The sequence below is a fragment of the Eumetopias jubatus genome, unplaced genomic scaffold (genome assembly GCF_037043125.1).
Source record: "Eumetopias jubatus isolate StellerSeaLion01/CBP00866 unplaced genomic scaffold, mEumJub1_p1.0 scaffold_14, whole genome shotgun sequence".
Classification (NCBI taxonomy): Eukaryota; Metazoa; Chordata; class Mammalia; order Carnivora; family Otariidae; genus Eumetopias; species Eumetopias jubatus.
The window spans coordinates 60,938,785-60,963,807 of record NW_028274820.1 but is presented as its reverse complement, the minus strand read 5'-3'; the positions used below and the strand labels follow the sequence as shown (position 1 = coordinate 60,963,807).

Below are 25,023 nucleotides of genomic sequence, written 5' to 3'. Positions count from 1 at the left end.
CACACACACACACACACACACACACACACACACACACACACACACACACCACAAGGGCACAAAATATACTTATGGGCTGACCAGCATACGAGAAGATATAGTCACCTGAGAGGTCAATGACCAGAGGCCAAATTATAACTTAGACATCTCAGCTACAACCAGACTCTCAAGGAGTCTTGTAACTCACATGAAACTGAGGGGATAAAGAGAGGAGGGGGCTCCCCCCGAGAGTCTGAGAAATCCTTGCTTTGACTAACTTTGCCCAACATTGATCCTGTTTTCAACCTCTGGGAAGAATAGGGGCCCTGGGTCTGTGCTGTTCAAGATGGTAGATGGCTACTACCCTCGACAGTGCCAGTATAGTGCATTTCCATCCTCTGAGAAGGTTCTATGGGGCAACACTGCTCTACATAAAAATTGAGATAGAGAAAAATAAATAAAGTATATTTGGGAATACCTAAACTTATACACTGATATTGTTACTTGTTACACATATAAACATTCATTACTAGGGCATCATCAATGCTAATCTTTTTTTTTCTTTATTTTTTGTTTTTAGCAGATAGAAATACTCTAATTCAGCCACTTACTCTCCCTAATATTCTCTGTATTCAGTGGCCTATCTTTTCAAGATAGCTAGCTTCAGGAAAGGGATTCATCTAGAACCGAGGGAAACCAACTCTGATAAGAGAAAGAGAAACATGGTATCATTTGCTAGATAAAGTCACATCTGAGGGAAAAAGGACTTTGCCTTGTTCTCTGGGAGAGATGGGAGCCATGGGAGGCTTTGAGCAGGGAAATCACATGATCCAATGTATGTTTTAAGAGGCTCACTGTGGCTGCTATGTGGAGAATTAACTGGCAAGGTACAAGAGTGGATAGAGGAAGACCATTTATTGCATATAATCCAGGCTGAAATGCTGGCTGCTTGTGTTAATGGAGATGTTGAGAAGTGATCTTCTGAGTATACCTGAAGGGAGAGCTACAGAATTGCTGACAGATCCCGACTAGGTTCTGAGAGGAACAAACCTAAGTCCATGTGCTTTGGCCTAGGCAAATGGAAGAAAAGTGTTTCCATTTACTGAGCTGTGAAAGCTTGCAAAAGCATCAGAGTTGGCAGGGAGAGTGTTCTGGAACATGTCACATTTGAGATGGCTATTCATCACCCCAGTGGAGACACTCGATAGGCAGGAGTTCATAGAGGTGAGAGCTGGAGATATGAGTGTTATGAGCAGATAGATGCCATTTAAAGCCCTGAGACTTGGTTAGGATCATTAGGGAATGAGTAGGTGAGTATAGCTAGAGAGGAGGGGAGGTCTGAGGACGGATCCCTGAGGCACCCAATGGACCAAAAAGAAGCAAACAGGAGATAAATAAATCTTAAAAAAAAAAAAAAGAAAAGAAAATAATAGATAAAAAAAAAAAAACCCATCCTGACCTCATCAGAGGAAATTTCTTCTAATCGTTTCTGGATTTAGTTCTTCTTTACATAGTAAGTTTATGTTTCTTTTCAAAAATTTCTTTGTCCATTTAAGCGATTATCATTAAAAATTTCAGGATCATTCAGGAGATTGCCAAAAAGATGGAGACTTTTTTTTTTAAGTAGGCTCCATGCCCACGCCCAGTGTAGAGCCCAAGTGGGGGCTTGAAGTCACATCCATGAGATCGAGACCTGAGCTGAGATCAAGAGTCCATGCTCAACCAACTAAGCCGCCCAGGTGCCCCAAAGATGGAGACTTAATTCATGTTTATTATTCTTTTTCTCCCCTCTTCCAAAAATTTAATGAGTTCTTTAGTTCTTTTCATAGAGTACTTTCATTATTTAGATATACTTTTGAGTTATTTTTCACCAACTTTCACCATATTTTCCTGACTTGCTACTTTAATAGGAAAATATATTAGAACCCTCTTAGTAGTGCTTCCAGATACACCTAATAAAAATAAATTCAAGAGCAGGATCCTTTGAGGTAGGAGAGGGAGTTGCTTTTACTCCCCTCCCCCATCCAATCAATCCTCACGCATCTCTTTTTGTTCAAGTAAGCTCTACACCCAACGTGGGGCTTAAACTCACAACCCTCAGATCAAGATTCACATGCTCTACCGACTGAGTTAGCCAGGTGCCCCAATCCTCATCCATCTCTTTATCCCATCTCCTTTTTTCAAAGATTTTATTTTTAAGTAATCTGTACACCCAACGTGGGGCTCGAACTACAACCCCGAGATCAAGCGTCACATATTCTACTGACTGAGCCAGCCAGGTGCCCCTCTTTATCCCATTTCTATTACCTTACTTCAGGCCACCAAAGCCCACCATCATTTCTGACCTGGATTATTGAAATAGCATCCTAAACGCTTTCCCTTAGTTCTCTCAAATTCTCTAATCCAGTGACTCTCAAGTTCTAACCCAAGACTCTCAGTGAGCCTGCATGGGAGTCACCTAACATGCTTGTTCAAACACAGATTGCTGGGCCTCCTCTCCAGTGTTTCTGATTCAGCAGATATGGAATAAACCCTGAGAATTTGTATTTCTAACAAGTTCCCAGATGAGGCTGATGCTGCTGGTCCAGCGCACAGTTTGAGAATCGCTGTTCTATTTCTTCTCCACTGTGACACCAAACTCCTACGCACTGGTATACAGGATCCTTCGTGATGGAACACAAATTGTGCCTTTTTAAACAGCTTTATTGATATATAATACATATACAATTCACCCATTTAAGTACAATTCAGTCACTTTTAGTATATTCAGAATTGTGTAGATATCACCACGAGCAGGGAGGGGGGCAGAGGGAGAGAAATCTTCTCAAGCAGCGCTGAGCATGGAGCCCGACACAGGGCTCAATCTCACAATCCTGAGATCATGACCCAAGTGGAAATCAAGAGTTGGATGCTTAACCAACTGAGCTACCCAGGCGCCCCTCGTATAACTTCTTTGGAAAAATGTCTATTCAGATCCCCTGCCCAACTTTTTTTTTTTTTAAGATTATTTATTTATTTGAGAGAGAGGGAGAGAGCATGAGAGAGGGGAGGGTCAGAGGGAGAAGCAGACTTCCCACTGAGCAGGGAGCCGGATGTGGGACTTGATCCCGGCACTCCAGGATCATGACCTGAGCCGAAGGTAGTCAATCAACCAAATGAGCCACCGAGGCGTGCCCCCGCCCCCATTTTAATTGGGTTATTTGTCTCTTAATTAGTGAGTTGTAAGAGTTTGATATGTATATTTTTGATACTATTCCTTTATCAGGTTATTATTTGCAAAAAATAAATTTCCCTTTCCTTGGGAATTACTTTCATAACTGTGTTCTTTAATGCACAGAATTTTTTATCCTAATGAAGTCCAGTTCAAATTGTGTCTTATTGGTCTTTGTATCCCTAGCACTTAACACAATGCCTGGCATACAGTAGGCATCAAATTGTATTTGTTGAATGAATGAAAAACTGTAATCAATTCAGTTAATAGGTTATAGCTAAGATTCTATCATATAATAAAGAAGGATAGAGTATATTAGAACAAGGAGTGCTAGTTATCTTCTGATACTCAAACTCCTTGGTAACAGAACCTTAATTCACATTTGGGCACACTGTCACCCGGCTAAAAGACCACATTTCCCACTCTCCCTTGCAGCAGTTGGCCATGTGACTAAGTTCTGACCAGTGAGATGAAAGAGAATATATTATGCAGAACTGCTAATCCGTCTTCCCACAGGGAAGGGGCCAATCCTTTTTTAGCCCTTCTTTCATGCTGATGACTGATTATCCTAGGGACATCTGGAGCCTCTGGCCCATACTGGACATGGAGGCAAAAGAAGCGGAAAGCTGAAAGGGCCCCTTACCTTGAAGACCAAAGGGCTTTATCAGCCTTTTACATGAAAAGTAAATATAGTTTTAATTTTTAAGCCACTATTTTTGGAATTTCAATTACTGAGACTAATCTAATCCTCACTGATTTGTGAAAGCCCACACACTTTCCAGCACACCACAGGATTCAAGGCACAAAAATCCCTCCGTCAGTATTGCTGAATTTGGCACACTCTTTGTTGTCACCTGTTAGTAGTCCTTTGGGCATCCCCCAAACTTGTGATCAATGCCAAAGTTTCACAGTCTTTTGGAGTAGCACTGATTTATTGACAAAGAATGGGAATCTGGAGTCAGAGAGTCTTAGAGTCAATCCTCGTTCTCTTAATAAACCTTGCTGAGCCTCAGCTTGTTTGGTCAAAGGGTCCTAACAAAGCCCTACCTGCAGGCTTGCTAGGAAGATGAAAGGAGATGAGGCATGGAAAGCGTACAGAGGAGTGGCTGGTACATACCATGTAAATGCGTCGTCCTGCTCCTTCGGGGTCTCTTTAGAGAGCCCAGGTCAGAAATGAGCTAACTTGAGACATCCTATGTTATTTCATGGAATCCACAAGAGACATGAGACAACTATGATTTTTTAAAAAGATTTTATTTATTTATTTGGCAGAGAGAGAGAGAGAGAGCACAAGCAGGGGGAGTGGGAGAGGGAGAAGCAGGCTGCCTGCTCGCAGGGCTTGATCCCAGGATCCCGGGATCGTGACCTGAGCTGAAGACAGAGGCTTAACTGACTGAGCCACCCAGGCGTCCCAGAGACAACTATGATTTATTAGAACCTGAGCAGGATGATACATTCCACGAGAGCAGGTGCTATCTTCTCTATTGTCTAGAAACTACTGTAAGCATTAAAGGACTATTGGCTGAATGAATGAATACAACTATACTAAGTTCCATGGCCCCAGTGCCTCAGAATCAATACTCCCCTGAACATAACCCAGACTAAGTATAGACCATTACAGTGGAGTGACCAGTCAGACCTACATTAGGTCTGTGCCAGAACAACCTCCAAAACACCTCCTCTATAGTTATTTGGGTCCTTGAACTCTACAAACTAAAAGAAGGGCCGTTATGCTCAACCATCAGTAATAAGTAGCAGGCAATGAGATGCAAGTGACAGTCACAAATATGGGAAAATAGAAGTAACCTGCATAAAATCTACCTAAATCCCAGGTGCCGAGGGAAGATTAAAATCCCCACCCCCTTTTTTTTCTTTCATATTTTCTCTTCTTGGGGACAGTATGATGGGGTGGTTAAATCTGAGCCCAGGTCCTACTTCACCTGCTCTGTTAAGAAAAAGAACTCTTCTTGCCCCCAGAGCTCTTATGAGCTAATTACTGAAAATTGCTGTGAGACACTTTGCAAAATAAAACATCCCTATAGTGACTCTCGCAGCTGTCTCAGGAGAGAAGCAGCATTATTTCTCCTGACTATTTCTACATTTTTAAAGGATTAACTGAAGCTCCATGCAAGTCCCCCTGGAAATTCCCTCCTAAAGTCAGGGTATAAGCAGGAAACAAGTACAAGCATCTCTGACTTGAGATACTCATTTTGAGAAATAGGTGCAAGCCTCAAACCCAGCATATCAAAGCACAGCATCCATGTTGATCCACATAAAATTTTCAGGAAGCAGATGTCGCAGAGAAGGTAAATCCAATATGTGTGAAAAGATTTGGGGCCCAAAGCATGAGACGATCGGGAAGAAAGGCAAGAATAATGGCGCTCCTTCCCCCAGCAGGGCATTTTCTAACCTAGCCAGGATGCTTGCTCCTTGTGGCACCCACAGTAGAAAGCAGGTGGTTCTCAGCATGACAACTCACCAATCCTCCCCTTCATTGACTTTCTTCTGTTCCTGGTCTTCTGTCAATCTTCATGACTTCGCTTATTACTGAAGTAATCAAGGGCTGACACACGCCACAACATGGACGAACCTCAAAAACATTATGCTGAGCAAAAGAAACCAGTACAAAAGCCACAGATTATGAGATTCCATTTATATAAAGAGACAAATCTCTAGAACTAGGCAGTGCATTTGTGGTTACTTAGGGCTGAGGTGAGGGGAAGGAGACTAGGGAGTGACAGCCAAAGGACATGAAATAATGAAGTCCTGAAGGATGTGAAGTAATGAATATATTCTAAGATCAACTATGGCGATGGTTGCACAACTCTGAATATCCACAAAGCACTGAACTGCACACTTTAGAGGCGTGAACTGTGTGTGCGAATTATATCTCAGTAAAGCTATTACTGAAAAACCCCACCACCACAACAAACCCTTTTTTTTTTTTTAAGATTTTTTATTTATTCATTTGAGACACAGAGAGAGACAGCATGAGCAGGGGGAGAGGCAGAGGGAGAGGGAGAAGCAGGCTCCCCTGGCTGAGCCAGGATCCCGATGTGGGACTCGATGTGGGGCTCAGTCCTGGGATCATGACCTGAGCTGAAGGCAGACGCTTAACTATCTGAGCCACCCAGGCGCCCCACAACAAACCCTTTATGGCTAGTTGCTTTATGCTCTATATAAACATTTACCTATGTTCCATTATGCTTTCCGCAAAAATTTACATAATTCCTGTTGCAACTCCATTCTGGAAAGGACACTCTGGGCATTAGCTGGGCAAGTGAATATATTTATTCCATGAAGGTAATTCAGAATTTCCCAGAGGGTACCCCAGAGGACACTAGTAGTAATGTGTGATAATGATTACCTTTCAGAAGATTTCACAGTCCAAGAAATTTGGGAATGATGGAGTTAAACAAAATTCAACAGGACCTTTACTGTTGGAGTGCTCAGAGTTTTAATAGGCAGACATGCATTGTGAATCTCCAAGAGGGGAACAAGAGCATGCATGGTTTACCAAACTGGTTTAATCATGAAACCTTTCGTCAGAGAGCCTCGTGCAGAGCCAGTCTTCCATAACGTTATGCTGGTATAAGTCTCTAATCTCAACAGGGAACTCTGGAAACAAATGTAATCATGCAAATATTAATATAGGCCTTCACACAGTTGAAATATTTTCAATCACGTGTCTGCATCAGTTTCTTAGAGTTCAATCACAAATGTTTTTGCTTTCTCAATTGTTTGCATTCTGTATTTAATATTTATGAACATAACCAATGTGGTTTAGAGTAAAAATTCACTTCTTTGCTATATAAGCAATCCTCTGGTATAACTCCTCTTACTTCTGTGAAATGGAATTTGTCTTATTTTTCTCCTGAAATAGAAAGGCACTCAAAGAACATATAAAATTCCTCAGTAATCCTTCTGCCCCTGAACCATAGATCAAATCATTCTCACAGAATTCCACTTACTGCATTTCTCAGCAAAGATGTATTCGTAGGCTAACTGGAAGAGGTTTTGAATTACTCAGACTTTATTAATTTTACAAAATATGCTTTGAAGTACTATGAGAATAATTAAAAGTAAATGGCACATTGAAATTAGTGAGTAAATGTGTGGGGGCGTGACTCTGTCCTTTCTACCCCATTTTTCTCCACTTATAGAGCTACAGAAAATCCGGTAATCCACATTGCATCTTTCCCCATCACTGCTTGGGTTCCACTGCCCAGACTTAGTTAGAAATCACAATTCAAGAGGGAAGGGAAGGAGACTCACAATTACTGAGCATAATGTCTGGATAGACAGAAGTGAGAAGAAAGAGTCCTGTAGGCTAAGGGATGCACAAAGTGGAGGAACTAGGTGAGTATGACATCTATCAGTAGCTCTCTTTGGCAGTTAAAAACAAGCAGCATTTACAAAGACAAAGCTTTCCAGTGTAAAAGCACAGTCTTGTGCAGTATCTTACTTAACCCTCAAATCAGCCATGGGAGGTCCTCTCTCCCCATTTTAGAGATGAGGAAATTGAGGCCCAGAGAAATTAAGAAACCAACCCAAGATTCTCAGAGTATTCTGGTACAGCAATTGAACTCTGAGGTTTCTGGATTCAAAACGCAACGACTACTCTTTCCACCCACACTCAACTGGGAGAAGTTAGGAAGGTAGGCGGGGGAGAGATTGTGAAGGTCCCCGAACAATGATAGGTTTATACTTTATCCCTCAGGCAGTATGGTTGTTACCTGTTGCCTTAGCCAAATCCTTACTGATTCACTATGCTTAGGCAAATAGATAAGCCATTTCTGATTCTCCTAAAAAAAAGTTTCCTGAGGATATGTCTAATCCTCAAATGAGATCAAATAATCACAATAAACATCAAATATCTTATTACAAATGTTCATTGTGCAGTTAGGCCAGGCTCTTTTTACAAAAGCTTAATGTCAGTCATTCACAAAGGATACAAATCAGTTCCCTAACTGAATGTCTGTACCTATAAACTTTATACTGGAACAGAAAGTAATATCACAGAAAGTTCTAAGTGCAAGTTTATGTACTAATTTACTAATGTATTCAACACGCATTAATTGAGCACCTACCATGTGTTAGACATCATGCCAGGAGCTGGACATTCCATAAATGAAAGTAACATGTCCTTATCTTTATAGAGCTTACAGTTAGATACAGCAAAGCATCTAGGCAAATAGAGTGCAATGTAATAAAGGGTACAATAGAAGGATACAGAGAAAATTCAGAGGGAGGTAGGAGCACATAACCTAGACCTAGGGTTGGGGAGGTTTCCTGAGGAGGTTGTGTGCAGGCTGAAGGAGCAATGGAGAACAATAATGTCAGGACTGGGATGCATGGGTTCTAATCCTGGCTTGGGGTTGGACTCACCTGGGGAGTTTCTAAAACTAGTGCTACCCAGACTCGACCCTGGGGCCAATTTGATCTGAATGCCCATGAGTAAGGGCCAGCAAACTTTGTTTCTAAACCTCCCAAGGTGACTCTAAGGCACAGCCAGGTTTGAGAATTGCTGACTTAGTTACTAAAAAGTTTTTCAGAGTGGAAACTAAGTGAAGCATCTCTAAATTCAGATTTAAGTCCTGTACAAATTTGGAAGTAAATCATTTAAAAATGACCTCTTAGTCACTATGTGACTTTTATCTTAATTATCTTGGGGTTCAAAAATATTTATGGCTACAGGGAGATAATAAATCTTCTTTCCAAAAAAAGAGATGAATCTGAACAGTCTGATATTGCTGACTTTTCCTAATAGTTGGGAGAAAACTGTGCAATTATCTCTTTGTGTACCAGTATTTTCTGCTCTCTTTTCACGGGCAGAGGGGAGGATTGCTCCTCGTTTCCTCTTTGAAATTTGGAGTGGTCACGTGACTTTCTTTAATAAATAGTGGACAGAATCGACGTGTGTCCTTTCCTTGAGGAAATATTTCAGGCCAGTCATCTTTTTTTTTTTTAAGATTTTATTTATTTATTTGAGAGAGAGAGCGAGCGAGAGAGAGAGAGAGCACAAGCATGGATGGGAACAGAGGAGAAGGGAGAAGCAGACTCCCTGCTGAGCAGGGAGCCTGATGCAGGGCTCGATCCCAGGACCCTGAGATCATGACCTAAGCTGAAGGCAGGCGATCAACCAACTGAGCCACCAGGTGCCCCTCAGGCTGGTCATCTTATGTTCTCTTCCCCTGCCGCAGAGATGACCAAGACTTGTGTTGACATGGTAGCATTATAAGATAGAGGGACAATGAGGTCAAAGCAGCCTGCTCTGCTGAACCACCACATGAAGAGCAGTCACCTTCCAGAGCCACTCAAGCCTACAGTGGATTTTGTGGGCTCAAGAAATAAATGTTTGTTATTTAAAACTGCTAAGACGTTAGGGTTGTTCGTTTCTGCAACATAATCTAGCCTCACCTAATAACTATCTTCTTGATCCAGTAGATCCGATTTTTATATTTTCCTTCCCTGATCAACAGATTGCCTACTCATCTACTGATTCATGATTAGTGTGATAATACTGTCCCTCCATGCCTCCCGTCATCCCCCCTTCCTTCCTGCCTTCCTTCCTTCTTTCCTCCCTTCCTTCCTCTCCTTAATGTTCATTTAAAAAGCCATTAGGTAGGTCTAAGCAAGAAGGACAGCCAGAAAGTAGTTGTCTAGATGGGGATGGAGCAGGTTAGAGAATTTTTTGCATACAGAGGAACTAAGCAAAGAAGTAAATATACTGAGGATTATGGAGCCAGATTTCTTACTGCCAGATGAGGAAATTATACATATAAGATGGAAGAAGAGGGTCACCTGGCTGCCTCCGTCAGTGGAGTGTGTGACTCTTGATCTCGGTTGTGAGTTCAAGCCCCACATTGGGTGTAGAGATTACTTAAAGATAAAATCTTAAAAAATACATGGAAGAAAGATAACGAACACTGTATTGAGTTTGAACTCAAATGGAGGTACTGCTCTGAACTCATCGTTTACAGAGATGTAGATACCTGCATATACCTATCTCTCTCTAGAGATCATTAGTTAGATAGATACATAGACAGAAAGAAAAATGAATATAGATATATCTCTGTTCTATCATACTGCTTCCCACTGAGAGATCCTGGAGGCATCAATAGCCCATAGCAGTAAGCATACCTAAAGAGTCTTGATTTCTAAAGACCATTTCTCATTAATAGTTAGAAGGGGTCTTAGAAAAAATGACTGATTTCAGGGCTGGGCCAGCAAAATTACAAGATGGGGAGGAAGAATAATTTAATGTCAGGAAGTAATGAAGTACTCAAAAAACAACAGGGGCATGTCAAAAGGACATAGCCCGTTTGAAGGGCCAACCACTGGGCAAATCGGGAACAATTTGAACATCAAAATAAATAGTGATAGGAATGGATTATAATCCATTGAATAAATATCCTTGAGTCCATGCAGATTTAACAAACAAATGGATAAATAAATGAGGAGAAGAAAAGGCTCTTTTATAGTAGAATGCCAACTATTAAATGTAGAAGAAATAAAAAAAAATAGAAAATCACCATTAGGCAACACTCGTAGTAATAGTTAATTCAGGCAAGAAATGTCAATAAAGGCTAAAATTTGTGGGTGAAAGTTAGGTGCAAATGGCGTATTTACATAATTGCAAAATATCTCTCCACCAAAGACAATTACAAGGGGGAAAGGAATAGCTTTCCAGTGCCGTAAACTGGCAGACACCACCTTATTCAAGTATAACATCAAATGAACATCGCCAGATTGAAATTATGTGCCACCTGATAGGATGAACAGAGAAATTAGCATTGCTTTCATGATATTTCTGCCAAAAATGCATGCAGAACCTGAATCTAAGTATAGGGAAACATCAGACAACCCTAACTCTACAAAATAATTTTCCTGTTGTCTTAAAAAATGTTATAGTCATGAAAATCGAGGAAGGATCATGGAATAGTTCTGGATTAACAGAGACTGAAAAGGCATGATAACTAAAGGCAGCCGATGATACCGTATCGATACTGTATTGTCATTTTGCTATGAAGGACGTTACTAGAAAAATTGGTGGTTCCTGATCAGGGTCTCTGATTAATAGATATATAGGAGTTCTTTGAACTGTTCCTGCAACTTTTCTGGAATTTTGAAATCATTTCAACAATAAAAAGAATTAATATTGTTACAGTGTGAAGTACTTCTTATAGACTTATTATTCAGGTTTTACAATATAAAGTGAAAAAATGTGGGAAGTTTGAGAGGAATCTCAAATTATTTGGTTCAATTACGGTGTGGTTTCTCTCTCTCTTTCTCTTTTTTTAAGTAATCTCTATGCCCAGTGTGGAGCTTGAACTCATGACCCTGAGATTTAGAGTCATGTGCTTTTCCAGCTGAGCCAGACAGGCGCCCCTCTTCCTTTTTTTTTTTTTTTTTAAAGAAATACCTGAATTTAGGGACCTTAAAGTTATTTTAAGTTTGTCCTTATTTAAGTTTGTTTCCTACATTTAAGTATGTGCAATCACTGAATGCTTTCAGAAGTGTGATGAGTTCTAATGAATTATGGTTATGGCAACTAGGTCAGTGTATAATATGAACAATTTACCAAGAAATTATTTTCATCCAGGTCCTTAGTAATTTGAATGGATATCCAGAGCATATGCCAAAAGAATATCCCAACAGAATGACTCAAGAGGCCATTAAATTCAAAATATAAAGGAAAAACAGACGCCAAGCATTGAGCCTTTTCTCCATGCTTAACACAAGTAAATTCCTTTGTGGAAGAAAATCAAACAAAGATTTTTGAAAATCCTCCTCAAAAAACGTAAAACACCATTTTCTTTCTTATCATAAGAAGTCTGTAAAATAAACAAGAGAAAATTTTATTAAGGAAATAAGTTATTTTTCTCTCTCATTAAACATATGTAAATAGTTTGCAAGTTGTGCCAAAAAGAGCTGCTCTTCAACTTATTGGTAAGCAGGTATTCTGTTGACAATCCTACCACACATCTCCTGTCACCGCCTTTTGGGCCAAATTCTACTCTTCTATTGAAAGAGACACATCAGGGAGTTCAAAACTCTTGGCTTGCTAAATCTAGGGGCTGGTCTCTAAATGAGCTTTCAGAGACTGGATTCGAGCCTCAAAATGCTTTCCTCCCCAGAAGCATGTGCAATCTATCCACTGTCACCACCAGTCACACAGCAAGGGATTTGTGTTGGATGTCTACCTCTGTCAGGGACAAGAGCCAATCTGGACAAGACACTCCATTATGGGGGAACATAAAACAGAGAGAAGTAGAGACCCTGACTCTAACATACAGCCATATTGAAAAAGTACCAGGGGCACCCGCAGGCTCAGATGCTTAAGCGGCCGACTCTTGATTTCAGCTCAGGTTGTGGTCTTGGGGTCCTGGGATCGAGCCCCACATCAGGCCCCATGCTCAACGGGGAGTCTGCTTGAAGACTCTCTCTCCCCCTCAGCCCCTTCCCCCGCTCTCTCTCTCAAATAAATAAATCTTTAAAATATATATATATTTTCTAAAGATTTTATTTATTTATTTGACACAGAGAGAGAGAGACAGCGAGAGAGGGAACACAAGCAGGGGGAGTGGGAGAGGGAGAAGCAGGCCTCCTGCGGAGCAGGGAGCCCTATGCGGGGCTCGATCCCAGGACCCTGGGATCATGACCTGAGCCGAAGGCAGACGCTTAATGACTGCGCCATCCAGGTGCCCCTAAAAAATATATTTGAAAAAAGAAAAAGTACTAGTTATCAATATATCTGCCATGCCATTTAATATCATAGTGCTTTCATAAAAAGCAAAGATAAAGTGTCACAGTTCTGAAAGTTTCACAAAAAGTTTTTCATTTATCTTGACATTGAAATGACTTTGTGGACTCCTTAGAAGTATATTAAAATGAATAGAGCAGAGACAGGCAAGTAAGCTATCAAATAAGGTTCCACTCACCATATTTTCTTTAACTCAAAGCTTTAGGCAACTTAAAATCAGATATAAACAATTCCTTGGCCATTATGTGCTTTATTTGCTAGGGCTGCCATAACCAAGTACCACAAACTGGGTGGCCTACAGAACAGAAGTTTAGTTTTTCACGGTGCTGGAGGCTTGAAGCCCAAGATCCGGTGTCAGCAGGTTGCTTCCTTCTGAGGCCTCTATCTTCTCCAACCTGTCTCTTTCCAAGGTGTTCTTTCTATGGGTGTCTGTGTCCTGAGCTCTACTTAGAAGGACACCAACAGGATTAGGGGCACCCCAGTGACCTCCTTTAATCTTAATTACCTCTTTAAAGGCCCAGTCTTGGGACACCTGGGTGGCTCAGTTGGTTAAGCGTCTGCCTTCGGCTCAGGTCATGATCCCAGGGTCCTGGGATCAAGTCCCGCATCGGGCTCTATGCTTCACAGGGAGTCTGCTTCTCCCTCTCCCTCTGCCTGCCTCTCCCCCTGCTTGTACTCTCTCTCTCTCTCTGTAAATAAATAAATAAAATCTTAAAAAAATAAATAAAGGCCCTATCTCCAAATACATTCTGAGGTAATAGGGTTAGGACTTCAACATAGGAATTTGGGAGGACACATTTCAGCCCTTAACACTAACGCTAAATATTGCTTAAGAATTATTTTTTGTTGTCTGGATTAGGCAAAATCCACACATTTTCAAAAGTGACATATCCAGTAATGTCAGGGTTATCTTGACAACCTCAGAGCTGAAGTCATATTTCCTAACCCACTAATTCAGATCTGGCTCAAGTTTCTCTGTACTGGGTCTTCGGGAAATCAGCACTGTCATTAAATTCCAACTTGATCTCTGTCCTTTGTGGAGTTAGAGGTTTTTTGTTTTTTGTTTTTTGTTTTTTTAAAGTGGAGCTTAAAAAAAAGATACTGTGGGGTTGAAGATATGATTGAGTCCCTCTGTTAGTACTCATCTTGTGATTTTAAGAGCAGTTGTGGTCCAACCCAAGAAGGTTCCCTCCACAATCACAATCTCATGGCCACAGTTTGTAGATGAGCAAAGACAGCACTTGAGAAATTAGCTTTAAGGATTGCCTTTTCCAAAATCCAGTGTTACAACACTCAGTTAGGAAGGTGAAACTCTTATATTTTACGAGTGCAATGGAGTATAACTTGACAATAGCTGTCAAAAGTAAAAATGCATCAGGGTGCCTGCATGCTCAGTCTGTTAAGCGTCTGACTCTTAATTTCAGCTCAGGTCATGGTCTCAGGGCTGTAAGAATAAGGCTGTGAGAATACGTGGGCTCTGTGCTCAGCACACGGTCGGCTTAAGATTCTCTCTCCCTCTTCCTCTGCCCCTCCCCCATCTAAAAAAATGTAAAAATGCGTAATACATTTTGATCCTGAAATCCACTTCTGAGCACATATTCTACAGAAAAATGAATGTATATATATATATATTTGAGATTATATATATAGTGATATAGTGGATGTAGAAATTCATTCATCACAGTAATAGTTATAATTTCAAAAGATGAGAAACAAATGTCCATCATAAGAGAGTGGTTACATTACTTTGACATATGCATATGATAGGGAAGTACACAGCTGTTTAAAAAAAAAAACAGCTTTTTTTGATCATGGCTAGGTAGGTTATTCAGATCAACCCTCCCAGTGAAGCAATTAAAAATGCTGGGTAAAACATTAACAAGTATATATCCCTTAAGACAAGGAAGATCTGACAAATGAAAAAGATACCTAAGCCAAAAGCAGAACACAAGAGGGATGAGTTTGTAGTAGTCACTTATGTACTGAGATAATTTGTCAATCCTGGCAACTTTGAACTTCTATTTGTTGGAGTAAAAGAGAAATCAGAGCCCCACCCCAGGTGGGGACTATAACAGAAAACCCCCACAATAAGAAGGGACCCCAGGATAAGATGAAACCAGAAGTAAAACCAACACTAAACTCAACCCCAGGGGAATGCAAGGGAAGTTGCCTTCATACTGGGCTGAGCAGTGTGGGGGAAACCCCACCCTGAGATTTATTTTTTTAACCACCAAGTGGCCCTCACCAAGATTTTTACCTCAAATTTACCTCATGTGGGTTGTCCAAAAGAACCTTAAGTGGTGAATTTAGCAAAGTGTTCCCAGACTGACAGTACAGCTATTCACGTGGCAACAACAAAGACAGATCCTCTCTAGAAGGGGCACCTTTACTCATGACCTCAAAGAACTCCCACCTATTATTTTTCAAGGGCAATGAGAAGCACACATGAAAAATAACCAAGGATCCAAGGAAATTAGGCTTCATGAACAAGAACAGCAGAGATAAAAGAAAATAGAAACAGACCCACAAGTAATTGAGGTATTGGAATTATTAGAAACAAACTTGATATGTCTGCAGATAATGTAAAAAGTGACCTAGCATATTTGAAAGTGAACTAAAATGAATGTCTAGAAATAAAACTAATCAGCTAAAAATGCTGCAGATGAGGTTAACACGAGCATTAGAAGAAAGTATCTGGGACATAGCAAAAGAGAAAAAGGTAGGGAAAAATGAAAGAGATTAAAGGCATGGAATATAGAGTGGTAAGGCCTAACGTACATTTAATAGAAATGAAATTTTCCATGCACCAAAAGAAAATAGCTGCCAATGTGTTTTATCTATTTATTTGTCAGCGAAAATAACTTTCAATAAAGACTTTCTAAGGAAACAAGTACAGATCATTTATTACCAGCTGACTCTCATCCAGAGAAATTCTAAAGAGGGTATTTCAGTCAGAACGTAAGTGAGCTCAGACAGAAGGTTTGAGATGTCAGAAGTTGTTAAACATAGAAAGAGAGAGAGGAGAGAGGAATGGCAAGCAGCAAGTGGGGAGGAGTGGCGGGGTAAGGAGGTAAAGGCAGAGGGTTGGACAAAATGTTTGGGTAAACCTAGCCTACACCTACACCATCTTCTTTCCCTATCCCGCACCACTTTTGGAGTGGTATTGACAAGTGCCCAAATACAGAATTAGTCATAACAAAACAAAAACCACTAGTTAGAAACAGATAACATCAGGGGACAGTGATATTAATCTGTAGGCATGGGAGGGGGTGGTTGTCAAACATCCTGAGCTCTTAATGTGACAAAGGGAATGAAAATGAAAAGAACACCAACAACACTACTGAAAATGGTAGGACCAATCTGTACGAAAGTGGTTGTGAATCTGAACAATGAATACATTAAAAACTGAAGTCCCTATATGGAAATAAGAGTGTGAAGAGCTAAAGATGTCATCTTTATCTCAATTCAGCCCCAGTTCTGCAGGTCCCAACCCCAATTTGTCAGTGGATCTTGAAGTCTTCCTGAGGTTGGCTCTCAGTTGCCCTGTTTATTAAAGTATAGCTTCCCCAGGGACCAGAATGCTTGCATCCACTTTTTAGGTCATCTTATGCCAGAACTAAGGTGAAATAAGAATGCATATTTGTATTTTCTTATATGTAGCTAAAGAAACTCTGGAAGGATGACCTCTGTGTGTTGGGAGCCAACTGGCTAAAGGATAGGAATGAAGGAAGACTTTTTGGTATATATATTCACATGGTTCAATAATCTTTGAGTTCTCTATAAAATTTAATTATAACTATTGTTTGCCCCTCTCTGAAAACTCTTAAAGACTTAGCCTGTCTGAACAACATGGTGCCTCGTGGAGGGATCCTCTCCTCTGTTGTTAGAGTGCTGACATAAATCTAAACCATATATGCCTTCCTGCCTTCAGTTGCACGCTTCCTACCTCCTGCGGCTCAGCCACAAGCAAACTGAATCTTCGCTGTTGCTTCCTCTGGGCCTGCCAGTGAAGTGACCCCTCCTGAGCCAGGAATAAGCCTACAATCATATTCCTGGCATGAACTGAGATGAGCTGCCACTAGAGTGACCAACTAGGGTGTCCCAGTTTGCCCAGGACTTCCCCAGTTTGGACACTAAGCATCTCATCCCCAAGGAAACCTCACCCCCAGGAAAAAGGGGGCAATGGGTCACCCTAGCTGCCACCAGCTTGGCTGTTCTCTCCTCTTAGGGTGCAGATGATTTCAAATTCATGAGAAAAGAAACCTGGCTGAATAGAAGCCAGAAGATATCAAACAGCACATAAGAAATACTGAGCATGTGCTAGACACTCTCCTAAGTCATCTATTCACGTAGCCTCCTTTAGCTTGTTACAATTTTATTTTAACTCCATTTCATTGATGAGAAAACTGAGACCCAGGGAAGTTAAGCAACTTGCCCGAGATTGCAGGACTAGTCTGTGGTAGAGCTGAGATTCAAAGCCAGGTAGTCTGACTCCAGAGAACACATGCTTAACTACTACATGACACTGCCTTTTGCTATTATGTTCCCCACATTAATTTCTTTTCTCCAAATGTGCACCCCTTTCTGCAATTTCTTCTCTCTGTTGTCCTGGCTATTTATATCTTGGCTCTAAGTCACTTATACACCTACCCTTTAGTTCTAGTCTACTCTTCATTCATTCATTCATTCAACAGACATTTTTGGTGTGGCTACTATGTGCCAAGATGCTTTCAAGAGCTTGCCGTCTGGGGGGGTGGGACGGGTACCAGACACATAAATCTCGGAGTGCAGAAGTCCCCAAACTTTCTCAGGTCACAATGCCTTTAGCAGAATCACGTGCTAATACTATTAGTGATATTTCACAGAATCCCTATATCAAAAGAAATACCTAATGGCTTTAAATAAAACCAGTAGTTTAGTTCCAAACAAATTAATAGCAGTAGTTTATGTAGTGTATGATATATGTCTTTTGTTTCCCTCAAGAATGAAAAGGATCCTGCAGCAGCCTTTAGTTCCCTGTGGCTCTCTGGGGCACCTCGGCACACTGTTTGAGAACTGTGGGCATTGTGGTTAAGGGCTCAATACCTAGATTTAGTTGCTTGGGTTCAAACTGTGGCCCTTCCCTTACAGTGTGAGCTTAGATGCATAATGATGCCTCCCTGAGCGTTAGCTTTCTGCGCCGGTGATGGAAATTATAATAGTAGCAATCTCATAAGGCTATAACAAAAAGTTAATGAGTATCTATAAACCCCGGAAAATAGCTTGTCATTTAATCTCTAGAATGTAAGTTCCCCTGGGTGGGGATCTATATTATATCTCTAGTGTCTTTTCTTTTTCTTTTTTTCCTTTTTTCTTTTCTCTACTTTAAATAAACCACAAAGAGGGCAGTCCTGAGTCTAATGTAATGAATTGGGGGCAAACCACAAAGGAAGTTAGATTTCTACAACACATACAAAGCAGGAACAAGGTCTCTGCTTTAGACCAAATGCTTGTGCCCCTCAAAACTGGTACGTTGAAACCTAATCCCCAGGGCGATGATATTTGGAGGTGGGGCCTTTGGGAGCTGATTAGATCACAAGGGTGGACCCCCAGCTGTGGGATTAGTGCCATTATAAAAGAGACCTCAGGGAGCTCCTTCATCTGCGGTGTGAGGACGACAGTGAGATGGCACCATCTAGGAGCCACTGAACTTGCCAGTGCCACCATCTTGGACTTCCAGCCTCCAGAACTGCAAGAAATAACTGTTTAAAGCCACCCAGGCTATGGCATTCTGGTATAGCAACCCAGAAAGACAGTCCGCTTTCAGTTCCTGGGTAGAAACCTCATCTTCATTATGGGAATGAAGGAGGCATGTAGTCTTTTGCACTTGCACTCCTGATACTCGGTGTCTACTTTGTAAGCAAGCTGTTATTTTTCTAGCCCTCTCTCTGTGGGTTTTTATCAGGGGCGTCTTCCTGTGCTATATTAAGGTTTTAGCAGATGAACGCAGAGGCCAGACAACGTGGGGAGAGTGGGGGGAGGCACGTCCTCCAGCAGCCCCATTCCCTCTGGTCAACTTAATGCAGCTATTGTCATAAGGCACTTCACTGACTCCCACCAAGATGTGCTAGATTATTCTCTCCCACAGCCTTCCATTCTATGTAAGGCCCTTCCTGATGAAGTTCCCATAGCAATCGTGTTTTTCTCCAAATGATTCCCCTTTTTCTTTTACATTTTAATTGCTCATTTTTTTAGTTTGTTTTTTAAGTATATAATTCAGTGGTTTTTAGTACATTTACAAAGCTATGCAACCATCACTACTATTTCCAGGCATTTTTATTATCCCCAAAGGAAACACCATAGCTATGAGTGTTCCCATTGCCTCCTTCCTCCAGTCCCTGACAACCATTCATCTACTTGCTGTCAATATAGATTTGCTGATTATGGACATCTAATTTAATGGAGTCATACAATATGTGGTCATTTGTGACCAACTTCTTTCATTTAACGTAATGTTTTCAAGGCTCATCATTGTGTGTATTAATAATTCACTCCTTTTTCTTGCTGAATAACAAACATTCTATTATATGGATATACCACTTTGTGTTTACCCATTCATCAGTTGATGGACATTTGGGTTCTTTCCACTTTTTGTCTACTATGAATAACTCTGCCGTGAACATTCATGTACAGTTTTTGTATGGGCATGTGTTTTCTTTTTTTAAAAAGATTTTTTTATTTGGAGCCCCTGTGTGGTACAGTTGGTTAAGCACCTGACTCTTGGTTTTGGCTCAGGTCATGATCTCAGGGTCATGGGATTGAGCCCTGAGTCAGACTCTGTGCTCAGTGTGGAGTCTCCTTGAGAGTCTCTCTCCCGCTCCCTCTGGCCCTCCTGCTCGTGCTCTTGCTCTCTCTCTAAAAGATTTATTTATTTTATTTTAGAGAGAGAGAAAGAGAGCACGAGGTGGGGGGAAGGGCAGAGGGAGAGGGAGAGAGAGAATCCCAAGCAGTCTCCATGCTGAGTGCAGAGCCTGACTGAGGGCTCAATCCCACAACCCTGAGATCATGACCTGAGCCAAAATCAAAAGTCAGATGCTTAACTAACTGAACCACCCAGATGCCCCATCTTTTTGTTTAAGTTTTATTTGTTTAAGTGGTATCTACACCCAACATGGGGCTCAAACTCATGACCCCAAGATCAAGAGTTGGATTCCCTACCAACTGAGCCAGTGAGGTGCTCCTGTATGGCCATATATTTTCAATTCTCATTCATATTGCTCACAGTGAATTGAACTAGGAGTGGAACAATTCAATTCATTCACATTATAACTCTATGTTTGATATTTTGAGGAACTGTTAAACGGTTTCCCAAAGTGGCTACACCATTTTACATTCCTGCCAGCAATGTACGAGGGTTCCAACTTCTCCACATCCTTGTCAACACATGTTATTGTCTGTTTTTTTTTATCATAGCCATCTTAGTGAGTGTGAAATGGTATCTCATTGTGGTTTTGATTTGCATATCCCCCCCCCCTTTCTTTTTTAGAGAGAGAGAGAATAAGAGCCAAGCAAGGGGTGGGGTTGGGGGAGGGGCAGAGGGAGAGAGAGAATCTTAAGCAGATTCCATGGCCAGGGTGGAGGCCCACAAGGGCTCCATTTCATGACCCTGAAATCATGACCTGAGTCAAAATCAAGAGTTGGATGCTTAACCCACTGAGTAACCCAGGTGCCCCTCCTTTTTTTTTTTTAAAGATTTTATTTATTTTTTTATTTTTTTAAGTAATCTCTACACCCAATGTGGGGCTTGAACTCACAATCCCAAACTCAAGAGTCACACACTCCATGGACTGAGCCAGCCAGGTACCCCTTGATTTGCATGTTTCTGATAGCTAATGATTTTGAACATCTATTCAGTGCTTATTGGCCATTTATTTGGGGAAATGTCAATTCAAATCTGCTTCTTTTAAAAGTGGAGTATTCATTAATTGTTGAGTTGTTTCTTATAGAGTTTTTTTTTTAACAGACTACAGTTACAAATCCCTTATCAGATATATAATTTGCACACATTTTGTCCCATTTGTGGATGGTCTATTCCTTCCCTTGATGATGTCCTTTGAAGTAAAAAAAATTTTTTAATTTTAATTTGTTTAAGTCTAGCTTATCTTTTTTTCTCTTCTGTTGCTTGTGCTTTTGGAGTCAAATTCAAGAAACCACTGCATAATTCAAGGTCATGGAGGCCTTGCTTCTATGTTTCTTATATGAGTTTTACAGTTTTGGCTCTTATGTTTAGATATTTAATACAGTTTGAATTAATTTTTCTATACGGTGTGAGGTAGAGGTCCAACTTCATTCTTTTTTTTTTTTTAAAAGTTTTTTTTTTTTTTTAAGATTTTATTTATTTATTTGAGAGAGAGAGAATGAGAGATAGAGAGCATGAGAGGGAAAAGGGTCAGAGGGAGAAGCAGACTCCCTGCTGAGCAGGGAGCCCGATGCGGGACTCGATCCCGGGACTCCCGGATCATGACCTGAGCCGAAGGCAGTCGCTTAACCAACTGAGCCACCCAGGCGCCCCAACTTCATTCTTTTCATGGGGCTATTATTAGGCAGTTTTCCCAATACCGTTTATTGTAAAGACTATTATTTTCTTCATTGATATGCCTTGGTACCCTTGTTGAAAATCACTTGACCATAAATGTAAGGGTTTATTTCTAGATTCTCAATTCTTCTTGAATTGAGAGTACTTAGAGATGATCAGAATAGAATTGAGAGTCCATATTTCTTATTAAAACTGAAAAAAAAGAATTGAGAGTCTAGAAATAAACCCTTCATTTTCAGTTTTATTAAGAAATATGGGCTCTCAATTCTATTCCATTCATCTATATGTATCCTTATGCCAGAACTACACTGGCTTAATCAATGTAAATTTGTAGTAAGTTTTAAAATTGGGAAGAATTAGTTCTCCAAGTTTCTTCTTGTTTTCAAGATTGTTTTGATTATTCTGGGACCTTTAAATTTCCATGTAAACTTTAGGATCAATTTGTAAATTCCTGCAAAAAGAATAGTACCTGGGATTTTGATAGGAATTAAGCTGATTCGTTTCAGTAGTACTGCAACAGAATGATTTGGGGATTATTTCCATCTTTTTTTCAAAATTTTATTTTTTTTTTAAGATTTACTTATTTGAGAGAGAGAGTGTGTGTGAACACGCATGGTGGAGGGGCAGAAGGAGAGAATCTTCAAGTGGACTCCCTACTGAGCATACACGCCCAATGTGGGTCTCAATCTCACAACCCTTGAGATCATGACCTGAACTGAAACCAAGAGTCAGACACTTAACTGACTGAACCACCCAGGTACCCCTCAAATTTTTATTTAAATTCTAGTTAACATTTAGTGTGATACCGTTTTCAGGAGTAGAATTTAGTGATTCATCCCTTACATTTAACACCCAGTGCTCAACATAACAAGTGCCTTCCTAATACCCATCACCCATTTAATCCATCCCCCACCCACCTCCCTCCATCAACCCTCAGTTTGGTCTCTGTCGTAAGGAGTCTCTTATGGTTTGCTTCCCTCCCTTTCCCCTTCCCATATGTTCATCTGTTTTGTTTCTTAAATGTCACATGTGAGTGAAATCATATGATATTTGTCTTTCTCTGCCTGGCTTATTTCGCTTAGCATAACACACTCTAGCTCCATCCATGTGTTGCAAATGGCAAGATTTCATTCCTTTTGATGGCTGAGTAATATTCCGTTGTGTATATATACCACTGATCAGTGGATGGACATTTGGGCTCTTTCCATGGTTTGGCTATTGCTGATAATGCTGCTGTAAAGGGGAGTATTTCCATCTTAACAATATTAAGTCCTCCAATGAGATGTCTTCCCATTTAGTGAGCTCTTTTTAAATTTCTTTGAACAATGTTTAATGTCAGTTTTCCGTCCACACCTTGCTTCTTTTGTTAAATTTATTCCTAGGTATTTTATTCTTTTTGATGCTATTATAAACAGAATTATTTTCTTTCTCTCTCTCTCTCTCTCTTTTTTTTTTAGGTGGGGAGAGGGGAGGGGAGGAGGGAGTGGGAGAGAATCTTAAGAATGCTTAAGATTCTCTCCACACTGGGTATGAAGCCCTACCTGGGGCTCGATCTCACAACCCTGAGATAATGACCTGAGCTCAGATCAATAGTTGGATGCTTAACCAACTAAGCCACCCAGGCGCCCCAAATGGCATTGTTTTCTTAATTTCATTTTCAATTATTCATTGCTAGTATATAGAAATACAAATGATTTTTTTAAGAAATATAATTGATTTTTGGATATTGATCTTATATCCTGCAATTTTGCTGAACTCATGTATTAGATTTTTTTGTGTGTATGAATTCCTTGGATTTTTCTATGTATGAGCTCATGTCATCTGTGAATAAACAACTGGCTTCTGAATGGAGAATTTACCAGTCAAAAGTCCTGCTTGTGTTGGAGTGGAGGAAGTCTTGCCAGGGAACAGCAAGATGCCCACCTTGTTATTCAAGAGAAAAAGGAAGTTTCCATCTTAAGGGAATTTGCTGGAGTGTTTGATTAAGCAGCTGTTCTCAAACAGAGGAAATTTTGCCCCAGGAGACATTTGGCCAATGTCTAAAGACATTTTTGATTGTCACAACTTGGGTAGGAGGGGCAGAGTTGATACTAGCATCTAGCACATAGAAGCTGGGATGCCGCTAAACATCCTGTAATACACAGGACAGCCTCCCTTCTTCCCCTTCTCCTGAACAAGGAATTATCTGGCCTAAAATGTCAATAGTGCTGAGGTTGAGAAACCCTGAATTAAAGAAAGAATTTCCCAAAATGTCCTCCTCTTTCACTGGTGCTTCAGCTACTCTTCTCGAATCTGCAGGATTTCTGAAGAAGTATGGAATAAAGTCCAGGGAATGATTTTCAGCCCACAGGGGCTTTCTCTGACTGACTTATTTCGCTTAGCATAATACACTCTAGCTCCATCCATGTCATTGCAAATGGCAAGATTTCATTCATTTTGATGGCTGAGTAATATTCCATTGTATATAGATACCACATCTTCTTTATCTACTCATCTGTCGATGAACATCTGGGCTCTTTCCATAGTTTGGCTATTTTGGACATTGCTGCTATGAACTTTGGGGTGCCCCTTCAAATCACTATGTTTGTATCCTCTGGATAAATATCTAGTAGTACAATTGCTGGGTTGTAGGGTAGTTCTATTTTTACTGTTTGAGGAACCTCCATACTGTTTTCCAGAGTGGCTACACCAATTTGCATTCCCACCAACAGTGTAGGAGGGTTCCCCTTTCTCCACATCCTCGCCAACATCTGTTGTTTTCTGAGTTGTTCATTTCAGCCATTCTGACTAGCGTGATATGGTATCTCATTGTGGTTTTAATTTGTATTTCCCTGATGATGAGTGATGTTGAGCATTTTTTCATGTGTCTGTTGGCCATTTGTATGTCTTCTTTGGAGAAATGTCTGTTCATATCTTCTGCCCATTTCTTGACTGGACTTTTTGGTTTCTTAGATGTTGAGTTTGATAAGTTCTTTATAGATTTAGGATACTAGCCCTTTATCCGATATGTCATTTGTGAGTATCTTCTCCCATTCCGTAGGCTGCCTTTTAGTTTTGTTGTTTCCTTTGATGTGAAAAAGCTTTTTATCCTGTTGAAGTCCCAATAGTTCATTTTTGCTTTTGTTTCCTTTGCTTCTGGAGACACATCTAGCACAAAGTTGCAGTAGCCAAGATTGAAGAGGTTGCTGCCTGTGTTCTCTAAGATTTTGATGGATTCCAATCTCACATTTAGGTTTTTCATCCATTTTTAATTTATTTTTGTGTATGGTATAAGAAAGTGATCCAGATTCATTCTTCTGCATGTTAGCCTTTATTTCTTTTAATGGTCTGGTGAGGACAGTCCTGGTAGATATTAGATCATTACAGAGATGGGGAGAAAGAGGGAGAGGCTACCAAAAATGATGCAGAGGCCGGAAGAGGGGAAATGCTATAGGAGGACAAAACTCAAAGGAGCAAGAATATTGAAGGAGTCCAAAAGAAGTCACCACCAAA

General features: G+C 40.5%; 1 long non-coding RNA gene across 1 annotated transcript in view; it reads right to left on the bottom strand.

The window, feature by feature from the left end:
- Positions 1-6,629: 6,629 nt before the first annotated feature.
- LOC114221235 (uncharacterized) overlaps positions 6,630-25,023 on the bottom strand; it is a 36,499-nt gene continuing 18,105 nt past the window's right edge. The window contains exon 3 of the long non-coding RNA XR_003611709.2: positions 6,630-6,808. This is a non-coding gene — a long non-coding RNA (uncharacterized LOC114221235). The remainder of the gene's footprint in view (positions 6,809-25,023) is intronic.